Source organism: Anomaloglossus baeobatrachus, chromosome 3 (genome assembly GCF_048569485.1).
Source record: "Anomaloglossus baeobatrachus isolate aAnoBae1 chromosome 3, aAnoBae1.hap1, whole genome shotgun sequence".
NCBI classification, from domain to species: domain Eukaryota; kingdom Metazoa; phylum Chordata; class Amphibia; order Anura; family Aromobatidae; genus Anomaloglossus; species Anomaloglossus baeobatrachus.
In genome coordinates, this window is record NC_134355.1 from 635,287,419 (window position 1) to 635,313,813 (window position 26,395).

Genomic DNA, 26,395 nt, shown 5'->3' on the forward strand with positions numbered 1-26,395 from the left:
GCAGTATATAGTGTAAATTGAAGTCTGCTTTGAAGCTCAACATGAATTGGAGTTTCAGAGAAGGACCATGATGTACGCATACGGCACCTTCAGCAGGTCCACGGCTCCTGATGTGTCGTGGTGAGCTGGCGAGTGCATTATTTATTTAACTGCTGCTGTCAGATTGATGGAGGCATGCAAGGCCCGTTTCACATACACTCCAGTACAGTGTAATACAGTACAATGGCATCGCGGCAAGCTCCGGTCACATGACCGTATGTGACCGAAGGTGCCGCGATGCCATTGTACTGAATTACAATGTACTGGAGTGTGCTGGATCCGGTAATCCGGCGAAATGCCGAATGTGTTAAACGGGCCTAAGCAGTTAACAGCCTGACATCACCCCCACCTTAATACAAATACCAGTGATTGTCTGTCCTCCTTGTATCGGAAACTGAATCTCTCCAAAACTGAACTTCTGGTGTTTCCTTCCTCTACTAACCTACCTATACCCAATACAGCAATATGGTTGAATGACAACCCTCAAGCAGCATGCTTGGTTTCTTAAAGCTATAGTGGACACAGAACCTTCCTTTAATCCCTAGATGGAATCACTCGCTCATGTTACCTGCATCTAAAAAATTTCCAAAATCCAATCTTTTCGCACCAATGAAACGGTCAAAACGCTGTTGCTCCAATTCATTTAGACTAATGCAACTGTGTAATTGATTGTTCTCCTTACCAAACTTTCTCCATTCGTCCTAAATGCAGTGGTGAAGGTTGCATTTCTATCCAGCTGCTTAACCGATGCCTCCACCCTGTGCCAGTCATTGCACTGGTTGTCCATCCACTCCAGAATACAATATAAACTTATTGGTCTCACTCACAAAGCTCTCCACAGTGCTGCACCGCCCTACATCACCTCCATCTCTGTCTATCACCCTACCTGTGCCCTCCATTTTGCAACTGATCTAAGACTAAAGGGGACTTTACACGCAGCGATATCGCTAGCGATCTCGTTAGCAATGTGATACGCCCAGATCGTTGTTACGATTTGCCGAGATCGCTCATAGGTCATTTTGTAGCGGTCACACGTACCAATCTCACAAACGATGCGATATATTGTCTGACCAAGGCAGTCGTGTGGATACCGTCACAAAGCATTCCTCCCAACGATTCCGGCAACGACAGAGGCGTATAATTGTGTTCGTCTTATCAACCATGCCTGCCAAGTCAGAACGCAGTTGGTACCACCAATCAAAGTGGAGGAGGCGTGGAGCATTGCTCATAACGACACGCCCACGTCACTGATGACGGACGCACTAACGATGTTTGTCGTTGGCAGGGTTTCAAACGTAGCGATATGTCTGCTGCATTCTAAACGAGGAACAATGTTTTGAAAATGAACGACGTGTCAACGATCAACGATTTTCGCAACTTTTAAGAACGTTCAGAGTTGCTAGTAGGTGTCACACACAACGGCGGCGCTAACGTTGACGAAAGTGCGTCACGAAAACAGTGACCCCGACGACAGATCGTCAGATAAATCGTAGCGTGTAACGGGGCCTTAACATTCGCCATAATCTAAACCTCCGACTTCCATCTTCAAGACTTCTCTCATGCTGCACTAGTTTTCTGGAATGCAGTACCCCCAGACAATACAATTAATACTTAGTCCACACATGTGTAAGCATGCTTTAAAAAAACAGATTTTTCTGTACTCACCGTAAAATCGTTTTCTCTTAGCCATCATTGGGGGACACAGGACCATGGGTGTTATGCTGCCTATCCATAGGAGGACACTAAGTAGATGCAAAAGACATTAGCTCCTCCTCTGCAGTATACACCCCCTGGCCGGGCCAGGCAAGCCCAGTTTTAGTACACAAGCAGTAGGAGAAAAAAAAAAAACAGTAAAAACTTACCTCAACAGAGAAACATGAGGAAAAAAAAAAAAAAAAAGAGTCATAACCAAATAAGGTACTGAGAGAACTAAGGCCCAACAGGGCAACAGGGTGGGTGCTGTGTCCCCCCCAATGATGGCTAAGAGAAAACGATTTTACGGTGAGTACACAAAAATCCGTTTTTCTCTGACGCCTCATTGGGGGACACAGGTCCATGGGACGTCCTAAAGCAGCCCATGGGTGGGAAACATAAAAGAAGACAACACAACCCAAGGACTAGGAACCAGTCCCAGACAGCCTGGAGCGCCTACTGAGAGAGGTGCTCTACTGCCGTTTACAGAATTTTCCTACCCAGATTTGCCTCAGTTGAAACCTGGGTATAGACTCTGTAATGCTTTGAAAACGTATGTAGGCTAGACCAGGTCGCAGCCTTACACACCTGTTCCACTGAAGCCTGATGCCGAATGGCCCACGAAGCGCAAACTGCTCGCGTGGAATGAGCCCGCAGCCCACTAGGAATGGGCTTGAGTTGCAAGCGGTAGACTTCCTGGATCGCAGAGCGAATCCAGCGAGCCAGAGTCGCCTTTGAAGCTGCCTGTCCCTTCTTAGGCCCCTCAGGAATGACGACCAAAGAGTCCGTTTCCCTAAAGGGGGCTGTCCTGGATATGTAATATCTGAGAGCTCTGACGAGGTCCAACGAATGCAGAGACCTTTCCACCCTATGAACCGGGTGTGGACAAAAGGAAGGCAGAACAATGTCCTCGTTCAAATGAAACGGGGTAAGAACCTTTGGAAGGAAATCCGGAAGGGGGTGCAGAACCACCTTGTCCTGGTGAAAGATCAGAAAAGGCTTGCGGCAAGAGAGTGCTGCAAGCTCCGAAACCTGTATGAACCAAGAATGTTACCTTCCAAGACAGAAGAGCAAGGGAGGATTCCTTGAGGGGTTCAAAGGGAGACCTCTGGAGACCGTCCAGAACGAGGTTGAGGTCCCATGGTTCCAGCGGCCGTTTGTACGGGGGAACTAGATGGGAAACGCCCTGGAGGAAAATCTTGACTTGCGGTTTTTGAGCCAGGCGGCATTGGTAGAAGATTGGGAGCGCTGAGACCTGCCCTTTAAGGGAACTGAGAGCCAACCCAGCCTGCAAGCCAGACTGTAGAAAGTCGAGAATTCTGGGGATGGCCAGAGGCATAGGCTGGACGTTAGTTTCCCTGCACCATGAAAGGAAGATTTTTCCACGTACGGTGGTAAATGCGGGATGAACCAGGCTTTCGGGCGCTGATCATGGTGGCAATAACCGCGGGGGGAGAATCCCGCTCTTGTTAATATCCAGGTCTCAATGGCCATGCCGTCAGCTTCAGGGCTCTGGAGTTCTGATGGGAAATGGGCCCTTGGGTCAGCAAGTCTGGGATGTCTGGAAGGCGCCACGGTGCGTCTGAGCATTTGTACTAATTCGGCGTACCAGGCGCGCCTGGGCCAGAACGGTGCTATCAGTATCACCGGGGCTCCCTCTGCCTTGATCTTCCTGATTACCCGCGGCAGCAGGAGTAGAGGTGGAAATATGTAAGGCAGGCGGAAGTGGTGCCAGGAGCAGACTAGAGCATCCGCGCCGATGGACTGCGGGTTGCGTGACCTGGCTATGAACGCGGGTACCTTTGCATTCAACCTTGAGGCCATTAGGTCCACGTCTGGTGTGCCCCAGCGAGTGCAGATGTGTAGAAACACATCTGGGTGGAGAGACCATTCTCCGGCGGCCAGGCCTTGGCGACTTAGAAGTATGCTGCCCAGTTCTCTACCCCCGGTATGTGTACCGCTGATATCACGGATCCCGTCGATTCGGCCCAGCTGAAGATCTTGTGGGCCTCGAGATAAGCCGCTTTGCTGCGAATGCCCCCCTGCCGATTGATACAGGCTACAGCTGTCGCATTGTCCGATTGGACTCGAATCTGACGACCCGCTAGCAGAGGGCAGAACGCTCTGAGCGCGAGGAAGATCGCGGGGAGTTCCAGGATGTTGATGGGTAGGAAAGACTCCTGGGGCGTCCAACGTTCTTGAGCAGTGTGGTGCCGGTACACTGCTCCCCAGCCTAGGAGGCTGGCGTCCGTGGTCAGGACCAGCCAGTTCACTGGGAGAAAAGATCTCCCCTTCGATAGGGATGAGGACCGAAGCCACCAGCGGAGTGCGTACCTGACTGAAGGCGTCAGGTGAAGATGTCTGTCCAGGGAGAAGGGGCTCTTGTCCCAGGCCGCTAGAAGGGCTAGCTGCAGTGGGCGGAGGTGCAGTTGAGCAAAGGGTACTGATTCCATATCCGCCACAATCTTGCTGAGCAATTTCATGCTGAATCGAATGGAGCGAGACGGAGGACGTAGAAGGCAGCGTACCGCTCGTTGAAGAGCGAACGCCTTGTCCTGAGGGAGAAGGATCAAGCCCCGACGGGTGTCCAGGGACATGCCCAGAAAGGTGATGGATCGTGATGGGATCGGGGATGATTTGTCCAGATTCACTAGCCACCCTAAGCGGGATAGGGTGTCCACGGTGATCTGTACGCTGGTTGAGCAGTCGCGGAAGGAGGGGGCCTTGGATGAGGAGGTCGTCCAAGTAAGGGAGAACGACTACTCCCCTGGCGTAAAGGACGCTCATGGCGGCCGCCATGACTTTGGTGAAGACCCTTGGTGCGGTGGCAAGGCCGAAGGGTAGAGCTACGAATTGAAAGTGGGAGTCCTGAATTGCGAAGCGGAGGAACTTTTGGTGATCTAGGAATTCCCCTTCGACCATGGATGCAATAATGGACCTTAGGGACTCCATTCTGAATGTCCGTACGTGCACATGTTTGTTTAGTGTTTGAGGTCCAGGATGGGTCGAACTGACCCATCCTTTTTGGGGACCACAAAGAGGTTGGAATAAAAACCCCTGAACTTCTCGTCGTCCGGGACAGGTATTATCACTCCTGCTGTTTGGAGCGAGTGGATTGCTGAGAAAAAAGCTTTACGTCGTTTTCGAGTCATTGGGGGGTTTGAGAGAAAGAACCGACTCGGGGGTCGGGTCCGAAATTCTATGTGGTAACCGGAAGACACAAGGTCTCGCACCCATTTGTCGTCTGAGGCGGCAGCCCAGATGTGTTGAAAGAGCCGCAGTCGACCTCCTACAATGAGTGTGTCTTCCGGGGTGCCGAAGGAGTCATGAGGGGGGAAAACGTTGTGGCCGAGTCTCCCTAGTCCTGGACTGTTTCGGTCTAGGCTGCCATGACGAAGTGGGTTTCGGGGAGAGCTGAGGTCGGTCCCTGCGTAGTCCGCACCTGGTGGCGGGGACAGCACGGGATGTCGACCAACCAAATGAGTTCCGAAAGGAGCGGAACGTGGACTGTGGACGTCTGGTGAAGGACGTCCTGGACTTCAGGTGGGGGAGGGAGGTACTCTTTTCTCCCGTGGCGTCAGAAATGAGCTCGTCCAGACGTTCGCCAAACAATCGGTCTGGAAAAAAGGGAAGGCCCGTGAGAGACTTCTTGGAGGCAGAGTCCGCTCGCCATTGTCGGAGCCAGAGAGCTCTACGGATGGCAATAGTATCTGAGGCGGCAAACGCTGCGCAGGTAGCAGCGTCCATGGAGGCCTACATGAGGTACTCCGCCGCAGCGGCAATTTGAGCTGTTACCTCTGTGAAGGTATGAGTGAACTGGGATTCCTCAAGCGAAGTGTTAAGGGATTCTGCCCAGACCGAGATCGCCTTTGCGACCCACACAGAGGCAAAGGAGGGCGAGAGGGAGGAACCCGCAGCCTCAAAAGCAGAGCGGGCGAGGTGCTCCACCTGTCTGTCTGTTGGGTCCTTGATGGAGGAACCATCGGGTAAAAGACAGGAGCGTCTTCGTGGTAAGGCGTGAGACCAGGGGGGGGTCGACCGAGGGCGGATCGGCCCAGCCCTTAGGGGGGCAGGTGAGGCAAAAGGGTACCGGGACTCCATGAGTTTTCGGTTACCGAAGCGCCTGTCAGGCTTCTCCCTTTGCTTTGTGAGGATATCCTGAAACTCTGGGTGATCAGCGAAAACCTTTTGGGGTTTCCTTGCCCTCTTAAAGGAGACCGCATGGTCAGTGGTAGTGAATGGGGGATCCTTCACATGCAGAGTTTGGTTGATTGCTGCTATAAGGGAGTCTATTGCAGTTTGATCATCTGGGGGTGATGAAACCAAGGAATCCTCCTGGTACAAACAGCATTCTCCCTCCTCCAGCTCATCAGAAGCCGTGGAGCGTGTGGGAAAGCCTGCCCTGTGTGCTCCCGAGGGAGAGCCTGCTGGAGACACCCGGCCGTGTGCTCTTTTCCTGATCCCTGCAACCGGTGAAGCATATGCCCAGATTACCTCAGAAGGATCCTCCATGGGGGTATCCTCAGGCTGCGTTCCGTCCAGGGGCCCAGAAGGGTGTGGAGGACGACATTGCATAGCCAGCACCAGGTTCTGTGACAGTTTTTCCATGGATTGGGACAGAAACTGTGCCCATTCCGGTGGGCTGGGGGCCCTAGGCTCTGGGCTGCCGGTTGCGGTGGTGGTGGCAGGGGGGTCTTGGGGGGCTATAGGGGCACAGGACTCACAGAGAGAAGAGGTGTGTTTACGTGGTAGCTCAGCGTGGCAGGCAGTGCAGGCTGAATAATAGACTATGTGGGCATTAGTACTCTTAGTGCCCTTAGATTTCTGCATGTTCCTAATAGGAGTATGCCAGAAGGGGGAGCAATTAAATGTTGAATGTTTCATTTCATTTCCATGTCATCATCCTTGGCCTGCTGTGCAGGGGCCATGCTAATGTGAAGGTCACCTGAGCTGTAGTATGTTTGTTTAAACGTAATAAGAATATCTGTGTATATAACTAAATCAAAATGTAGATGTAGATGCAAAATTATCTGTCTGTCTATGTAGCCATTGCACAGACCTATAGTATAATTTAAAGTTGTATAATCATGAAGGAGTTAACCAAAGATGAAGCCAGAATGTGAAGCTATAAGAAGTGTTATCAGTAATGTTCACATAGAAAGAATGTTTTAATGAACATCTGCTGGGAGAAATAGGGGAGTGACACTCCCATAAACTCTGTGTATCATTTTCAAGGCCGAAGGTGCCTTCTGTAATAATTAAGTTTCTTTCAATATAATAATGAGCTCAGTGGGTATTGCTGACTCAAGGAGAGAGCATGTTGTCTGTGTGTTCTTTGTCTTATATACATTGATATATATCGGCACTGGTATACAGCATTAATGGGGCACCGTCTCTGGATCCTAAACGAAGACTCCATTAGCAGTCTTGACCCAAAATTCCTCCCTTGACAGTTTGGCGCACCAACGTGGAGCTCCTTCAAGGACGCATTACCGACCTGGAGATACCGATGGTTTGGACGTCGCGGACTGAGATCTCCCTCTCCTCCAAACAGGCTGATCACCTCCGACCCCACGGGTAAGTGTTACATACTGTGTATTCACTACCGTTGTGGTTGGTTTTGGAGAGGAGGGAGTGACGGGCTGTGTGTCCATATCGGTGTTAAAAGGTACCTGATTGTGACTCAGGGGTAGTGCCCGCTGGAGCTCAGAGCACGATCCCAGCCCTGAGGTGTGGATCGAGTGTCACATGGGATCCAGAGGACGGTTGTGTGAGGCAAATCCTGGGATATGAAGAGGAATTGTGACTTCCAGTCATAATCGCTCTCATCACTCCATGGCCGTGCCCCCTCCCTTCTTGTTCTCAGATGTCCAGCATCTGTGAAGGCGTCACCTCCTAGCCACACATCCCAGGGCCATCTCCTGTGATATGGAAATTGGATGATTGGGGAACACTGGACACAGGATGACTCCCTGCCGTGACCCTGTGGTAGGGGCTGCTATCTAATTAGCAAGGCTATGGAAGTATCCAGACAGAACGACTCCAGTAAAAAATGGTTCATATCTCGCAAGCCATATTTCCGATAAATATGGCAACCATAAAAATGGTGTCTCCGCATGCGGACGATGCTGGCACACCCTTTTTATGGGAGCAGGACCTGGGGAAATACCCCAGGCGTGATATCAGCCAATGGGGAACTAGTAGGCAAGTCATGAGTCCTCTCGTTCTGTAGCTAAATTCATAGCTGTCACAATGAGAGCGTTGGCGTCCGCCTACGACGCTCCCAGGCAAAGTTATGGCCCATATTCCATGTTGGGATATTGTCCATAACTCAAGCCAGGGGTGGAGCAGTGCTCCCTCTGAGGTCACTAAGGTAGGAGGGGACCTGGATTTGCCCAGGTTGATAACCCTACTTCGGCCATTTTCCAGTGTTCTTTCGCCGGGGGTCACGTGTAGGAAACATCTGTGGGAAGGATCCTAGAAACCTGGTCTACAGCGCCCCCCTGTGGCCAGACGCACAAGGTAACTGCTAGAGCTGTGTATGCCTGTTTGTAAACCATGCTTTATCTGTAACTGTACTCTGACATATGTATATTCTGTAGATCTCCTATTGTATATATTGTATTTTCTAGTGTGGCTTTAGGCTGATTAAATTATATAATTAATCTTGGGCTGTTCTGTTATCTCGATCTTGAATCCCACGTCTGTGTGTTCGGCTAATAGTTACCGTGAAGCGGTTGGTGGCAGCGAGTTGTGCCAAGGATTATTGTGGGGAGGCCAGTGAGATTCGGGGAGGTTTTATATATTCCGCCCGCGGAGGTCGGGGGAATATATACCCTACTCTCACCGGGGACCCTTCAATAATCGGCATAAGTAGTATAGCGGCCTCCTTGCTTATTGTCGGGCAATTCCATAATTGGCCTGACTATAAGAGGGGCGCTAGAGAGCGCGTCACGTGCTCTGTCTGTCGGTCGGGAGGTATAAAGGAGGGGTGACACCCACTTGTTACCCCCCGATTGTGACGTACTGGTAGCCAGCGCGGGGGATTTCTGAGTGACCCCCCCCGGTGGTTCGTGACATATTGGTGGCAGCGGTGGGATCGAGATAATAGTGTGTGTGAGTGTGAGACCCATACTCCCAGACACTAAAGACTGCCTGCAGCAGCTGTGGCTGCTGGGGTCTTCAGACCAGACCAACACTAGAGTGTCAGAGTGCAGATACTGTAAGGTGTGTGGAGGCATCAGGTGTCAGTTCTGTGTCAGTGACCAAAGTCTGCAACAATGGCTGAGAGCACCAGGAGCAAAGCCAAAGGAATGGCCGATGCTCAGGCCAGAGACGATGAGGAGGTTGTCCACGAGCCCTCCAAGAGCCCGACGCCAGAGAACCGCTCTGCAGAGGACATTGCACAACCTGGCACTGCTGGACAAGATGAGGAGGAGCTCGCCCAAGGGTCCTCAACAAGCCAGATGCCAGTCCTCCGCTCTGAAATGGACAGTGAATCACCAGGCTCCGCAGCGGGCCGCAGATCACCACGTGCCATTCCACCGAGCCTGGGAGGCTCGGATAGCCTTCTTCAAATGGCTATGGCCCTTCTCCAGGCTGGAGACCAGGAGGGCTACAAGGAACTCCTGGCAGAGCGCAGGGCAGAGCGGCAGGCAGCGCGTGACGCTGAGGCTGCGGAGCGGCAAGCAGTGCGTGAGGCTGCGGAGCGGCAGGCAGCACGTGAAGAGCGACAGCAACAGGCCGAGCGTGACTACCAGCTGCAGCTAGCTCAGCTCCGGCCCTCATCAGCCACACGTGACCTTCAAGACACCAAACTTCCAAAGGTCCGTGTTGAGGACTTTCCCGTGCTGGAGAAGGATGGAGACTTGGACTCTTTCCTGACTGCTTTTGAACGGACTTGCTTGCAGCACCATCTGGACAAGGACCAGTGGGCCAAATACCTGACCCCCCGTTTAAGGGGTAAGGCCCTGGAAATCCTTGGGGACTTGCCTACTGAGGCAGATCAGGGCTACGACACCATCAAGCGGGCCCTGATCCAACAGTACCACCTCACTCCGGAGTCCTACCGCAAGAAGTTCCGGACCCTGCAGAAGGGACCAAAGGACTCCTGGGCTGACCACCGGCGGGCACTTGCCCGAGCTGCCGACCACTGGACCCAAGGCCTGCAGCTTTCCACCGGACCGGAGATCCTAGACTTGGTCATCACAGAGCAACTCTTGTGGAACTGCCCTGAGGATCTCCGCCAGTTCATCCGAGACCAGAAGCCAAAGGGGTCCACGGCTACAGCTGCCCTGGCCGATGACTACACCAACAATCGGGCTCCTGAGGCCAGGAGAGCAGCCACCAGCAGCACCTGGAGAGGGGGGTAAGATGAACTCTGCGACTGCCCCACCTGCCCCTAGACTGCAGGGGGTGTCCCCCTCAACTCCCCTCTCCAGGCCCGTGGCAGAACCAAGACGGTGCCACCAGTGCAACCTACCTGGACACTTCAAGGCCATGTGCCCTCAGCGTCCCAAGGCCCCGGCTCCGTCCCCGTCCCAAGGGCCGCCCAAGGTGTATTGTGTGGGTGGGGGTGGTGGTAGGTCCCTGGACAGCTTCCAACCTGTCACCGTCGGCCGGTCTGTGACCATGGGACTGCGAGACAGCGCCTCGGAGGTGACTCTGGTGCGGCCTGAGATGGTGTCCCCCCAAGACTTGATCCCTGGAAAAACCCTCGCTGTCTCCGGGATTGGAGGCATTGACCCGGCGCTGCCTGTTGCTGGCATTTATGTGGACTGGGGCGCAGGGCGAGGGGTGAGAGAGGTGGGGGTAACTGATCGGATCCCTGCAAACGTGCTACTTGGGACAGATTTGGGGCAGATAACCTCCCAGTTTGGGCCCCCCCCAAGGGCTGAACCTTCAGCCAGTACTAACAGGCCTCCGGACAATGTTAATGTGTTATCTATGAATGATGTAAGGGAGGAGGGAGTGAACTCTGATATTTCTGCTTGCATAGACACCATAGACACACACACAGCTGCAGCTGTGACAGGGGAGGGGGTCAGAGAAAGGTGTGACCATGCCTCTACAAGTAATCAGCCAGTGAGCTGGGATCTGCTGCCCTCTGCAGGGATAAGCAGAGAGCAGGGTGCTGCAGGGGGAGGACCAGTGTGTGGGGTGGGGGCTACCACAGCAAATGTGGGGTCCCCAGAGATTTCACAGCGGGGTTCTGTTGCTGCAGGAGGGGAACAGGCAGGTGAGATTGGGGCCGGTCCAGGAGCGGAAGTGCTCCCAGGTAAGATCTCGGTGCATGGTTCCCCCACAACCGGGGTGTCAGGAAGCCAGGTAGGTCTGCCTGAACCGGCGACTCGGTCAGGAACGGAGGAGGAGCAGGCACGACCCACGGTCGCAGCGGCTGTGGCCGCTGTCACCCGCAGTGGGAGTGCTGGAAGCCAAGGGGCCTCCCGGAGGTCCGATAGCTCTTCCCCTTCTGACCAAGTGGCAGCCGAGTCAGGTGGAGGCCAGGACACAGGTCCCGGGGTACTGACTGAAGATGTGACAGTCTCGTCGATTCTGGCCACATCTAGTCAGGGGTTTCAGGCAGCGTTAGAAGCTGACGACAGCCTGAAAGCCCTTAAGGAGCAGGCGGCACAGCCTCCCTCGGACTCGGACCCGGAGCGAGTGGTCTGGGACCAAGGACGGCTGTACCGTGTCACGGTCCAGCAGGGTTCACCGGAGGCGTGGCCCAGGGACCGACAGTTGGTGGTACCCTATCCGTTCCGGACGGAGTTGTTGCGGATCGCACATGAGATTCCGATGGCCGGACACCTAGGGATCGCTAAGACCAAGGCCAGGTTAAACCAGCATTTCTACTGGCCAAAAATGGGGGCCGATGTGGCTGCCTACTGCCGTTCGTGTGAAACCTGTCAGAGTGGGGAAGGCGGGGCCACACCCCAAAGCCCCACTGGTATCTCTGCCAATCATCGATGAGCCTTTCAGGAGGGTGGCTGTGGATCTGGTCGGCCCGCTGGCCATCCCCAGCAGCTCCGGGAAACGCTTCATACTGACGGTAGTGGACTATGCCACCCGGTACCCAGAAGCAGTGGCCTTGTCGTCCATTCGGGCTGACAAGGTGGCCACCGCATTGCTGGAGATTTTCTCCCGAGTGGGTTTTCCCCAGGAAATGCTCACTGACCGGGGGACCCAATTCATGTCCCAGCTGATGGAGGCCCTCTGTAAGCAAGTCCAGGTGCGACATCTGGTGGCCAGCCCGTACCATCCACAGACTAATGGCCTGTGCGAGCGGTTCAATGGCACCTTAAAGCAGATGCTTAAGATGTTGGTCGACTCCCATGGGCGTGACTGGGAGCGGTATCTCCCACACCTGTTATTTGCTTACCGGGAGGTTCCACAGGCCTCAACAGGATTCTCACCGTTTGAGCTCCTGTACGGGCGACGTGTGCGGGGCCCCCTGGCTCTGGTGAAAGAGGCTTGGGAAGGGGATTTGGCCGCCCCTGGAGTGTCGGTTATCGAGTATGTCATGCGCTTCCGGGACAAAATGCAGGCCTTGACGCAACTGGTACACGACAATATGGCTCAAGCCCAGGCCGATCAGAAGCGTTGGTACGACCAGAACGCTTGTGAGAGGACCTACCAAGTGGGTCAAAAGGTGTGGGTACTGGTCCCCGTACCACAGGACAAGCTTCAGGCAGCCTGGGAAGGCCCATACCTCGTGTACCAGCAGCTCAACCCTGTGACGTACCTGGTCACCCTGGACCCTGCCCGTGGAAGGCGGAAGCCCTTCCATGTGAACATGATGAAGGCACATCATGAGCGGGAGGCATGTGCGCTCCCCGTGTGCAACTTGCCCGAGGAGGGAGAAGCGGAAACCCTCTTGGATATGCTAGCCCAGGTTAGGGCAGGCGGATCCATTGAGGATGTGGAGGTTGGCCACCAGCTCTTGGAGGACCAACGGTCCCAGCTGTGGGCCACCCTACACCCCTTCCGGGGGTTGTTTACCAACCAGCCCGGAAGGACTGACTTGGCTGTCCATCACGTGGACACTGGGGATCATCCCCCGATCCGGCGTTCAGCATATCGGGTCTCCCTGGAGGTGCAGCAACACATGCGCCAGGAGATTGACGAGATGCTGAAGCTGGGGGTGATCCAGGCATCCAACAGCGCTTGGGCCTCGCCTGTAGTCCTCGTCCCTAAGAAGGACAGAACCACTCGGTTCTGCGTGGACTACAGGGGGCTCAATGCTGTCACGGTCGCCGATGCGTACTCAATGCCACGCATCGATGACCTGCTCGATCAGTTGGCCGGGGCTCAGTACCTGACCATCATGGACCTGAGCCGGGGATATTGGCAGATCCCCCTGACTCGCAAGGCCAGGGAACGCTCTGCCTTTATTACCCCATTTGGACTGTACGAGTCCACGGTGATGCCATTCGGGATGAGGAATGCCCCTGCCACCTTCCAGCGGATGGTCAACACCCTGCTCAAGGGACTTGAAGGGTACGCGGCCGCGTACCTGGATGACATTGCCGTCTTCAGTCCCACCTGGGAGGACCACCTAGAGCATCTAGCACAGGTGCTCAGGCGGATCCACCGGGCAGGTTTGACCATCAAGCCGGGAAAGTGTCAGCTGGCCATGAGCGAGGTCCAGTACCTCGGTCACCGGGTAGGTGGGAGAACACTGAAGCCCGAGCCTGAGAAAGTGGAGGCCATCGCATCCTGGCCCACCCCCAGGACCAAGAAGCAGGTGATGTCCTTCTTGGGGACCGCTGGGTACTATAGGAGGTTTGTTCCATGCTATAGTAGCCTGGCAAAGCCCTTGACGGACCTCACCAAGAAGAAGCTGCCCTCTGCAGTCGATTGGACAGTGGACTGCGAGACAGCCTTCCGGGCCCTAAAGGACGCCCTGTCCAGCCCGCCCGTGCTACAGGCAGCCGACTTCACGCGGCCGTTTGTAGTACAGACCGACGCCAGTGACTTCGGCCTCGGTGCGGTGCTCAGCCAGGTGGACTCTGCGAGCCAAGAGCACCCAGTCTTGTACCTGAGCAGGAAGCTGTTACCAAGGGAAGTGGCCTATTCCACGATGGAAAAGGAGTGCCTGGCCATAGTGTGGGCCCTGCAGCGTCTGCAACCCTATCTATACGGGCGCCACTTCATCGTGGAGACGGACCACAATCCCCTCAGCTGGTTGCACACTGTCTCTGGGACGAATGGGCGATTGTTGCGATGGAGCCTTGCGCTCCAGCAATACAGCTTCACCATTCGCCACAAAAGGGGCCGTGACCACGGTAACGCAGACGGGCTGTCCCGACAAGGAGAGGTCGCGGACGGGCGCACGGGGGAACACCGGAGTGTGCTGCCCCCTAGCGCCCTCAAAAGGGGGGAGGTGTGAGGCAAATCCTGGGATATGAAGAGGAATTGTGACTTCCAGTCATAATCGCTCTCATCACTCCATGGCCGTGCCCCCTCCCTTCTTGTTCTCAGATGTCCAGCATCTGTGAAGGCGTCACCTCCTAGCCACACATCCCAGGGCCATCTCCTGTGATATGGAAATTGGATGATTGGGGAACACTGGACACAGGATGACTCCCTGCCGTGACCCTGTGGTAGGGGCTGCTATCTAATTAGCAAGGCTATGGAAGTATCCAGACAGAACGACTCCAGTAAAAAATGGTTCATATCTCGCAAGCCATATTTCCGATAAATATGGCAACCATAAAAATGGTGTCTCCGCATGCGGACGATGCTGGCACACCCTTTTTATGGGAGCAGGACCTGGGGAAATACCCCAGGCGTGATATCAGCCAATGGGGAACTAGTAGGCAAGTCATGAGTCCTCTCGTTCTGTAGCTAAATTCATAGCTGTCACAATGAGAGCGTTGGCGTCCGCCTACGACGCTCCCAGGCAAAGTTATGGCCCATATTCCATGTTGGGATATTGTCCATAACTCAAGCCAGGGGTGGAGCAGTGCTCCCTCTGAGGTCACTAAGGTAGGAGGGGACCTGGATTTGCCCAGGTTGATAACCCTACTTCGGCCATTTTCCAGTGTTCTTTCGCCGGGGGTCACGTGTAGGAAACATCTGTGGGAAGGATCCTAGAAACCTGGTCTACAGCGCCCCCCTGTGGCCAGACGCACAAGGTAACTGCTGAAGCTGTGTATGCCTGTTTGTAAACCATGCTTTATCTGTAACTGTACTCTGACATATGTATATTCTGTAGATCTCCTATTGTATATATTGTATTTTCTAGTGTGGCTTTAGGCTGATTAAATTATATAATTAATCTTGGGCTGTTCTGTTATCTCGATCTTGAATCCCACGTCTGTGTGTTCGGCTAATAGTTACCGTGAAGCGGTTGGTGGCAGCGAGTTGTGCCAAGGATTATTGTGGGGAGGCCAGTGAGATTCGGGGAGGTTTTATATATTCCGCCCGCGGAGGTCGGGGGAATATATACCCTACTCTCACCGGGGACCCTTCAATAATCGGCATAAGTAGTATAGCGGCCTCCTTGCTTATTGTCGGGCAATTCCATAATTGGCCTGACTATAAGAGGGGCGCTAGAGAGCGCGTCACGTGCTCTGTCTGTCGGTCGGGAGGTATAAAGGAGGGGTGACACCCACTTGTTACCCCCCGATTGTGACGTACTGGTAGCCAGCGCGGGGGATTTCTGAGTGACCCCCCCCGGTGGTTCGTGACAGGTTGTTAGGGCAGGAAAGACGGTGGTGGCTGGATATAGCTAGTTAGACTGACCCGGTCTGTAATTAAAGATGCGGGGGGGTTCCCGTGGCTGAAGATAGGGATTAGGATATTAATTTTGATACAGTTGACCAAGTCCGGAGGGAATACCTTTTGTACCCCTCCTCCATATCACGAGATACCCTTATTAGGGGGTTCCCGTGTCTGAAGATAGGGATTAGGACATTAATTTTGGTGCAGCTGATCAAGTCCGGAGGGAATACATTTTGTACCCCTCCTCCATATCACGGGATACCCTTATTACTATATAGCTGAGGAGTTGCCAGCTAGTATAGAGGTGTAGCCTTAGGTGCCGGCCGGACTCTAACGTTCACCGTATAGTTATATTAGTGTAATCCAGACACCACCAACATAGCAAAAATGTTCAGACAGAGGAGACAGAAAGTTGAGAGGCCTGAAGGTTCACAGAATGTGTTAGAGCTAGTTGCAGAGAGAGAAGGGAAGAAAGCTGTACGCCATGCCTTGGAGATTTTTAAAATGTTAGAATTACCAAAAGGAGGTCGTTTACAACCGTCACTATGGGCAACAGCATTGAAAGCAAAAAAGGGCAAGTTAAAAGACAGGAGATTGTTGAATGATGCAGAATTGTTTGGCAGAATATCGCAGGCATTGCTATCAGAAAGATATATTGAGGTTGAAGATGAAGATGAGCAAGGGGATGTTGTGTTTTACTATGTGTTACCCGAGTCTGAGGACAGATCTGAGGGTCCTCCGATAGGTTGTTTTGTTGCTGCCCCACAACCTGATCCCCATTCTATTCCCCCGTCCCGGAGATATTCACAGATGCTGCAGTCACTAGACAGCATCCCTTAACCCTTTCCACACCCATACCCCTTTTCCCTCCCATACCTGCAATGCCGTCTCTCCCCATACCGGCCAGTCTGCCGTCACACTCCCCAATTATCAATTCCCTCCCCTTGGATCCCCCTTTTTTCCTTAGGACACATAGTGAGCCTTACCCCGAACCTGACAAGGAACAGCCCTCATTTAAATATGTCCCTTTTAACCCCACCCAGTCAGCGACATTAATCCCCTGCCTGCCAGATCCCAGCATTAACCCTATGCAATTTTATAGGAAGATGCTACAGGTCCATCAGTTATACTCAGCTGCGCGGAAGGACCTAGATAATCTCACCAAAGTAAAAGCAGGAGACAGTTTTTGGCCCTTAATGGAGCCCCATCTCACAATGCACCCAGGCACTGATGACACTATTTTTTAAAGTGGACAACAGTATTGTGCCGCTTTAAAAAGATGGGCTCAAGATCAATTTGTGTATACAACCGCACCGGTGCAGCCCCCACCACAGCCCATGCCCCGACAGGGCCCAAACCCCATATACGTAGCTCCCAATCAACAAAACCAGCAGACCCAGCAACAGAATTGTTGGTGTTGTGGTCTGTTTGGTCACTATCAAAGAAAGTGTCATGCCCCCAAATCTCAGTGTTTGGCCAGGTACCCTCAAAACCGTAACCAAAACTTGCAACACATAAATTTACAATAAAGGTGTTCCCTGTAGATTCAGTAATGATCTACCTGAAGCCAGGTGTGCCTTTTCCCAGAGTATCACAGTATCCCTTTAAATCAGTCCCAGGAGATTTCCCAAGATACTGCCCACAGTCCGGCTGCACCCAGGAGTCTGCCCCAACCTTCCCTAATGACACAGGGGGGAGCCCCGGACTGCTTGTTTTTGTTGCAGTGATTTCCAGTCCCAAGCTACCCGCTCTAATGATGCTCTCCATTCCACTCCATCAATCTTAAGGTTTCTATAATATATGTTTCTGTAGTACCTTTGTTTCTGCTGGCTGACACGGTACAGAAATATATTTTATATATTTCTATAGTGAAAGTTCTGCCCATGTTTTTTTTCTTGTATCTGTTTTTTTCACCAGCTGTTCTAACATCGCGCATCCTGAAGGAGACAGGGGGGGCATAAGTCAGCGCAGGGATGTGTGGGAGTGTTTTTTTCAGTATGCTGCTGCTAGTCACAAGTTGTAGAGAGCAGGAAAAAAAATAAGGAAGTAGAAAAAAGAAAAAAAAAGAAAAAAAAACAAAAAAAAAAAAAAAAAATGAAAAAGGTAGCTTCAGCAGATTTACAAAGCAGTTTCTGTCTTATGTACTAACAAGTGCTTTCTCCGGCTGGTGGAGTGGATTTTGTTTAATCTTTAGAGTTCAAAATTTTATAGGAGATTATCAATAGTATTCTGCTGCTATTTAAATAATTAAATTAATTTTGCAGGGAAAAGTATATTTTTTAAAATATACAAATTAGGTTTTTTTGTTTTTATCGTTATGTTTTTGTTTTGTATTATTTTTGCATACAAACTGCCAATATTGATTATTTTCCTTTTTTTTTTGTAGATACAGAATATCCATGAACCCTGTTGTAAGGTTTTAAAATTTCCCAGTAGAGTATAAGTTATCTTTATCGGTTGGTTAATTATATTGTTTACTGTTATAGACCTATATATTTTGTCAAAGTAGTATATAAAACAAAAAAATAAAAAGGGAGGAAGTAGATATCTATTATATTTTTCTAGCAGCAAACATATTGGATAGGCTTTAAAGCTGGCCTTTTTTTTTGCAACAGTTATGTCATGTTTATTGGATTATTATGAATGTAGGAATATATGTCTGTTATACGAGTGATCTAATCTATACTTCTTTTAGTCTTTGTTTTTATAGATGAAACCAGATGGTGGTCGATTCTGCACTGGATATGCTACAATTTGCACAACATGAGGTAGTCTAAATTTAGGCCACTCCGTCCCCTCCTATCGGTACGAAAGGAAGTGACGTAAGTGCCTCTCTAGATGGGTGGAGCAGAGGTAGGTAAGATAGTCAAAATGTATGTAGGATATAGATATTTCCTGTTGTCAAATAATCTAGGTACGCCGAAAAGAAAAGTCTAGATCTGAGCTGATGGAATCGGATGGAGATCCCCGTACAGGTGCAGCTGACCAAGAAGCAGTGAACGGGCCTAGAGTTGAGGAGTCCTTTACCATGCATAAAGACCATGCCTCGGTGACACCGGTCACGTCAGTGACTTCTGTCACTCCTTGTGTTCTTAAATCCCTACAGGATCAAATGAACCAATAAGAAGTGGAGTGCGAGACGCAGGGAGCCGGCTGACTGAGGAAGGTCTGTGGATGAAGGGCGGTAAGCTTTCTCTGCCATGAGATCTCTTCTTAATGATGGCCCAAGTAACATGGACTAATATCTGTGAAAGTTGGTTATCAGTGTGCGCTTTGGTGACGCCAGGGTTCAGTACCCAGGTAGATAAACTCACCCGGTCTTGTGAAGCACGTTTTTAAAACAATGAGGAAAAACTGTAAAGAGTCCGTAGAAACACTCTGCACCTGCTCTACCCATTCTTAGAGACTGCAAACTGATTATAGATGTATATCATGAGCACGTTGTATGCAAGTCTGTGCGTGTTGTGTAGATTTTTCTCCAGGTCTGGTCAGAGGCTTTCTAGTGCAGAAAACGATGTCATTGCTGAAAATCCACATAATGCAAGTGGTATGTAAAAAAAAAAAAAAAACTGATAAGTTGTAAATCAATGCGTGTTATATTTCTCTTTAGTGTGTGTTTTGTTTCTTTTTAGTAATAAACAGGTTCCGATGTAAAATGTTTTTCTTTGGTCTAGCACAAGCCATGTATAATTTTCATATGATTGACTAATTAGAGAAATAAACAAGTGTATTTTCTAATTCCAGATCCTAAATCAGAGTTAGTAGTATATGGTTTTCGGTCCGGAGACTGATTAAACCTAACAGGACACAGAAATTTCGATAAAGCTCAACGGCAGGACAACATAGATTCACGCCCCGCATTGCAGAAGGGTCGATCTACCGGAGCTGCACTGAGCGTCCTGCTTATATTTATCCTTTACAAAAAACCTATACAGTCCCAAACCATCATTGCCGAAACAGTTAGAAGAGAGGACTTAGAGAACCTTGAGACATGGGAAAGTCCAACTACAAAGGGTGAGGACTCGCCTAGGGGTCCTTGGTCTCAAACCGGTGAAGAAATCCCATTCCCCTCTCCACCCATGCCTCAACGTTCAGTCAGGCAGGATTTCCCAACAGATCTTTCTTCCTCTTTTCCTAAGGGAACACAGTACCCTTAGTATTTGGAAATGGCAGAAGTAAGTCAAGGGGGGACTGTTGAAGGTACGAATTGAGTAGTCGAAAATACTTAATTCAGCCATTTCATAGACTCAAAAGAAGGGAATTTTGTTACTTACCGTAAATTCCTTTTCTTCTAGCTCCAATTGGGAGACCCAGACAATTGGGTGTATAGCTACTGCCTCCGGAGGCCACACAAAGCATTACACTAAAAAGTGTAAGGCCCCTCCCCTTCTGGCTATACACCCCCCGTGGGATCACGGGCTGCTCAGTTTTAGTGCTAAAGCAAGAAGGAGGAAAGCCAATAACTGGTTTAAACAAATTCACTCCGAATAACATCGGAGAACTGAAAACCGTTCAACATGAACAACATGTATACCCGCAAAAAAACCAAAAATCCCGAAGGACAACAGGGCGGGTGCTGGGTCTCCCAATTGGAGCTAGAAGAAAAGGAATTTACAGTAAGTAACAAAATTCCCTTCTTCTTTGTCGCTCCTAATTGGGAGACCCAGACAATTGGGACGTCCAAAAGCTGTCCCTGGGTGGGTAACTTAGTACCTCATGTTAGAGCTGCAAAACAGCTCTCCCTTACGAGGAGGCAACTGCCGTCTGCAGGACTCCTCTACCTAGGCCGGCGTTCGCCGAAGCGTAGGCATGCACCTGATAATGTATGGTGAAAGTGTGCAGACTCTACCAGGTAGCTGCCTGGTACATCTGTTGAGCCGTAGCCTGGTAACGTAATGCCCAGGACGCACCCACGGCTCTGGTTGAGTGGGCGTTCAGCCCCGATGGAACCGGAAGCCTAGCAGAACGGTAGGCTTCAAGAATTGGTTCTTTGATCTATCGAGCCAGGGTGGATTTGGAAGCCTGCGACCCTTTGCGCTTACCAGCGACAAGGACAAAGAGTGTATCCGAGCGGCGCAAAGGCGCCGTGCGGGAAATGTACATTCTGAGTGGTCTCACCAGATCTAACAAATGTAAGTCCTTTTCATACCGATGAACCGGATGAGGACAAAAGGAAGGTAAGGAGATATCCTGATTAATATGAAACGAGGATACTACCTTAGGGAGAAACTCCTGAATGAGGCGCAACACTACCTTGTCCTGGTGGAACACCAGGAAGGGAGCCTTGGATGACAGTGCTGCTAGCTCAGACACTCTCCGAAGAGACGTGATCGCTACCAGAAAGGCCACTTTCTGAGATAGTCGAGAAGGTGAAACATTCGTCAGAGGCTCGAAAGGCGGCTTCTGGAGAGCAACTAGTACCCTGTTCAGATCCCATGGATCTAACGGCCGCTTGTACGGGGGGACGATATGACAAACCCCCTGCAGGAACGTGCGTACCTGAGGAAGTCGTGCTAGACGCTTCTGAAAAAAACACCAATAGCGCCGAGCCTTGCCCTTTAAGGGAGCCGAGCGACAAGCTCTTTTCCAACCGAGATTGCAGGAAGGAAAGAAGAGTAGGCAATGCCAATGGCCCGGGGGACACTCCTTGTACCGAGCACCAGTATAAGAAAATCTTCCACGTCCGTGGTAGATCTTAGCAGACGTGGGCTTCCTAGCCTGACTCATAGTGGCAACGACCCCTTGGGATAATCCTGAGGACACTAGGATCCAGGACTCAATGGCCACACAGTAGGTTCAGGGCCGTAGAATTCAGATGGAAAAAACGGCCCTTGGGACAGTAAGTCTGGCCGGTCTGGTAGTGCCCACGGTTGACCGACCGTGAGATGCCTGTCGCCAGAGCCCTTTGATCGCAATGAAAATCGGGACCTTGCTAATGTGCCGATTCTTGACATCCGTCCGAGTGCAGAGACCATTCTGCTGCGTCCACGCCCTGGTAACTGCGGATATGGTGTATGCTCTGTCTGCCACCCACAGCAGAATCCGGCGAACTTCCTGGAAGACTCGCCGACTGCGTAGTCCGCCTTGGTGGTTGATGTATGCCACCGCTGTGGATTGTCCGACCGAATTCGGATGTGTTTGCCTTCCAGCCACTGCAGGAAGGCTTGTAGAGCAATATACACTGCCCAGAGCTCCAGACAATTGATCTGAAGAGTGGACTCGTCTGAAGAGAGTTCTTGATCGTCTGAGAAAGAGGGACGTTCCTGTGTAGGGACGTCGACTTCTCCTCCCATTAGTGAAGAATGTTCCATTGAAGTGGACGTAGATGAAAATGCGTGAAAGGGACTGCCTCTGGATGAGGTGTCTTCTTGAACGAGAGACTGCACCCCCGTCTGTAGTGAACGCTGTTTGTCCAGCGGACGCTTCACTATCGCTGAGAGAGTGTGAAAACTCCCTGCCAAGATATGCCAGCGATTGGGTTTAACTTTGAAAGTTGAAGACCCACCCGAAACTCTGGAAAGTCTCCAGCGCCATGTTCAGGCTGTGTTGGCATGCTTCTTAAGAGTGCCTTGACAAGTAGATCGTCTAAATAAGGGATCACAGAGTGACCCTGAGAGTGCGGGACTGCTCACACTGCTGCCATGAAGTTGGTGAAAACCCGTGGTGCTGTCGCCAGACCGAAGGGTAGGGCTACGAACTGAAGATGCTCGTCTTCAAAAACGAATGGTAGCAAACGCCGGTGTCCTGGAGCAATCGGCACGTTGAGATAAGCATCCTGATGTCAATTGATGCTAGGAAATCTCTTTGAGACATTGAGGCCATGACGGAGCGGAGGGATTCCATCCGGAACCGCCTGGTTTTCACGTGCTACTTGAGCCGTTTAAGGTCCATAACGGAACGGAAGGAGCCGTCTTATGTTGGCACTACGACCAGATCGGAGTAAAAAGCGTATCTTGTTCCCGAGGAGGAACAGGGATTACTACTCTTTCTGCCTTCAGAAGAGCCTCGGCTCGCCGGTGAGGAAGTTTTGGGACAACTGTCTCTCATCCACCGGCCTTTGACCTGTGGCAGGTAAGTGTCGCTAAAGCGGGGGAGTCTGCGACCGATCGGGGACGCGGAGTGAGAGGGCTGAAGGTCATGAGGAAACCGCCTTGAAAGCAGTTTCTCCGGCTGCTTTCCCCGGGCGTGATTGAGCCCGCCAGGAATCTGCGCCCCTCTGAGCCATTTGCGTCCCTTTGGACGAGGACCACTGGGACCTGCCCGAGCCTGGGGAGGACCGAAACCTCGACTGTCCCTTCTCCTGTTGGGTTTTGTTTGATGTGGGCCGGGGTAAGGAAGAATCCGTACCCTTGTACAGTTGAATGATTACTTCCAACCACTCACTAAACAGTCTGTCACCAGATAACGGCAACCTGGTTAAGCACTTTTTGGAATCAGCATCTGCTCCAATCCCTTAACCACTAGGCTCTGCGTAAAAACACGGAGTTGGCGGACGCCACTGACGTACGGCTCGTAGCGTCCAGGACAGCATTAACGGCTTGAGTGCCGACATTGCGAGGTTAAGGACGCTACTGCGGCCAAGATGTACATGTGACAGCGTCCCCCTGCGCAATACCAGCTGAAATAGCTTGGAGTGCCTCTATGGCTGCGAATGCCGGAGCAACCGACCCGCCGATAGCTTCATAGACAGAGTGCAACGAGAGGTCTATCTGTCTGTCAATGGCATGTTTAAGTGAAGTCCCATCTTCCACTGCAACTATAGATCTAGCCGCAAGCCTGGAGATTGGGGGATCCACCTTTGGACACTGGGTCTAGCGCTTGACCACGTCAGGGGGGAAGAGACACCGCGTATCCTAAATACGGTTGGAGAAACTGTTATCGGGATAAGCGTGGAGATTCTGGACTGCTTCTCTGGAGTCAGAGTGACCAGAAAAATACTCAATATACACTTGAGATACTGAAAGAGGGATTTATCCTGCTGTGAAGCTGACCCCTCCCCTGGAGGAGTTGAGGGGGAAATACCCAACTTTCCATTGATGGACGCTATAAGATTATTCACTATAGCGTCACCATCCGGTGCATCCGGATTGAGAGCGGTCTCAAGATCAGAGTCTTGAACAGCTACGTGTGCCTCATGATACAGAGAGTACTCCTGTGGTGACCCTGACCAGTGATGAAGTCGAGGGCCATTCCCATGGAGCTCGCTTAGGCCGTCTGGGACTGACGTCCGTGTCAGAGCCTGCACCCTGGGATGCATGGGACCCCCCTGGAACCCTGATTTATTCCCAATCAGGGTGGCCAGGGGCATTGAATCAACCTTGGCCAAGGTCTATCTGGACTGCAAAGTCTGTAAGATATTAGTCATAATCACAGACAATATAGCAGCGGAAAACTGCAACTCCATCCCTGTCCATGGACAGGGATCACAGGTGGTCTTTTGGCTACCTGTAGAGGAGACCCCGGTTGAGCAATTGCACATACTGGGGGCCCTGGAACCGTATCACATGCAGCACAAGCAGCATAGAAAGCCTGTGCCTTGGCACCCCTGCTTTTTTGCTGTTGTTGTCTAGCCATCTAGGAGCATTAGCTCAGAATAGCGACCTTACAGTGAATGCATACAAGCATGAAGTACAAATAAACACTTCAGCCCATGTAGTACAAGCAGCCTAGAAAGCTTGTGCCTTGGCACCTTTGCTTTTCTGCTGCTGTTGTCTAGTTATTCAGGAGCATTAGCGAAGAATAGCTACATACAGTGAATGTATAGCATACAAGCATGAAAATAAACACTGCAGCACATGCAATCCAAGCAGCATTGAAAGCTTGTGCCTTGGCACCCTTGCTTTTCTGCTGCTGTTGTCAAGTTATCCAGGAGCATTAGCCAAGAATAGCGACATACAGTGAATGTATAGCATACAAACATGAAAATAAACACTGCAGCACATGCACTTCAAGCAGCATTGAAAGCTTGTGCCTTAGCACCCTTGCTGTTTGCTGCCGCTGGCTAGCCATCTAAGCGGGTAGACAGCCAAGAATAGCCATTACAGTGCCATGTATAGTCTGTGCTTTAGCACCGCTGCCTTTTAGCTGCTGTTTCTAGGCCTGCATCCTGAATAGCGACTTTACAAAAAATACAGCAGGACACTTCGGCATTAGTGGGTCAGCTGCAGCTGCCGCTTACCGCCCGCACAAAAGCAGGTGTTGGCGCCTCCTGTGACTGCTAGCTCAGCGCTTGTCTCCGTTTTCCCGCTCTGCGTGCCGGAATGGCTGCCGGCGTCCAGAGAAGAGGGGCGGGCCGAGGGCGTGCCCGAGACAAGAGCGGGAACCCGGCGTCCCACTGAGTCTAGTGAAGGGGGCTGGAGAATGCAAAGCAGACTCCAGCTCCCTGCGCTGACTTACTGTACAGCGTCCCGCCCCTTCCCTGACTGGCAGGGCTGGGGGCGGGAACGAAAGGAAAACTAGGCCGCAAAGCCGGGGACTCGAGTAAAAAGCGCGGCCGTCCTATGTGCACGGCCGGCGCGGAAGTCCCCGGCGCACCACAAGTCCCAGCCGCGCCACAGTGTAAAACACCCAGCAGCGGCCGGCGCGGCCGTTCCCAATACATAAATTCACTCAGCAAAGCTGCAGTGAATAATAGCACAAGCGCTCTGCGCTGTTGTCCCCGGCGCACTAGCACTCCCAGCAATGCTGGTGTGTGTGCGCGCGCTTGCCCGGGGACACAGAGTACCTTAATGTCGCAGGGCCCTGTCCCTGAGGATACTCAGCTCCAAATCCAGCAGGTTCTCTGGGTCTGTGGATGGAGCCCGGTCTCAGTGCCTGGAGACCGGTAAGATCCCACTTCACCCAGAGCCCCATCAGGGGGATGGGGAAGGAAAGCAGCATGTGGGCTCCAGCCTCCGTATCAGCAATAGGTACCTCAACCTTACAAACCGCAAGTGGGGTGAGAAGGGAGCATGCTGGGGGCCCCATATGGGCCCACTTTTCTTCCATCCGACATAGTCAGCAGCTACTGCTGACTAAACAGTGGAGCTATTGCATGGATGTGTGCCTCCTTCGCACAAAGCTTGAAAACTGAGCAGCCCGTGATCCCACGGGGGGTGTATAGCCAGAAGGGGAGGGGCCTTACACTTTTTAGTGTAATGCTTTGTGTGGCCTCCGGAGGCAGTAGCTATACACCCAATTGTCTGGGTCTCCCAATTAGGAGCGACAAAGAAATGTGGTTTGGTTAATGTAATCTAACCATTACAAATGTTTTTGTTTCCTACTAATTTCAGTAATTTTCCTTAATACAAAATGCTAGATATGGAAAATCTCATTTCAGGAAAAGTTTTGGAAGAGCCTATCCCATCAGGCTGATGTCTCCCCGGCCTAGTCTGCTGAGCACTGGCAGTGACACGCGAGTTGACGTCACATCTCAAAAACCAATGGACGCGACACAACCGAAGCAGAAAGCGGCCGCTATTCTACTCATTATCCCAGAAGGTTTTTCCAAGTCTGCACCACAAACTGTTCACATGAAGCCTCATCATGTTTTGTTGTTTTTTTATCAAGAGCAGATTATCCAGGTTCACAAAGTGGCCCTAAGTGGACTAGCATTGACTAAGCATCCTCCTTTTTGTTTCATATCCGGAAAGAAGAACCATGGACAATTTCCAAATGTCCTTTTGTTTTTTTTTTGTTTGTTTTTTTTTAATTATGTGCTAGTTTTTAAATAAGGTCTAGATTCATTTTTTCTTAATCAGGATAATGTGCCCTAATGAGAGTAATAACGCCATTTCTAATAGCCCCTATAAATCATAAAGTTATGTTTAATAAATAAAAATAAGTACTTAAGGGGGGAGCTAAAGCCTGTAGTGTTAAATTAAACAACAATCCCATAGAAAGCCCACATATATAGATATGGATATAATTAAAGTCCCAAGGGCAGTAGGTCACAAAT

The 26,395-nt window shown here is 51.4% G+C and overlaps 1 protein-coding gene across 1 annotated transcript in view; it reads right to left on the reverse strand.

The window, feature by feature from the left end:
• The window catches only part of SMC6 (structural maintenance of chromosomes 6), a 224,032-nt gene that overhangs the window by 107,689 nt on the left and 89,948 nt on the right, over positions 1 to 26,395 (reverse strand).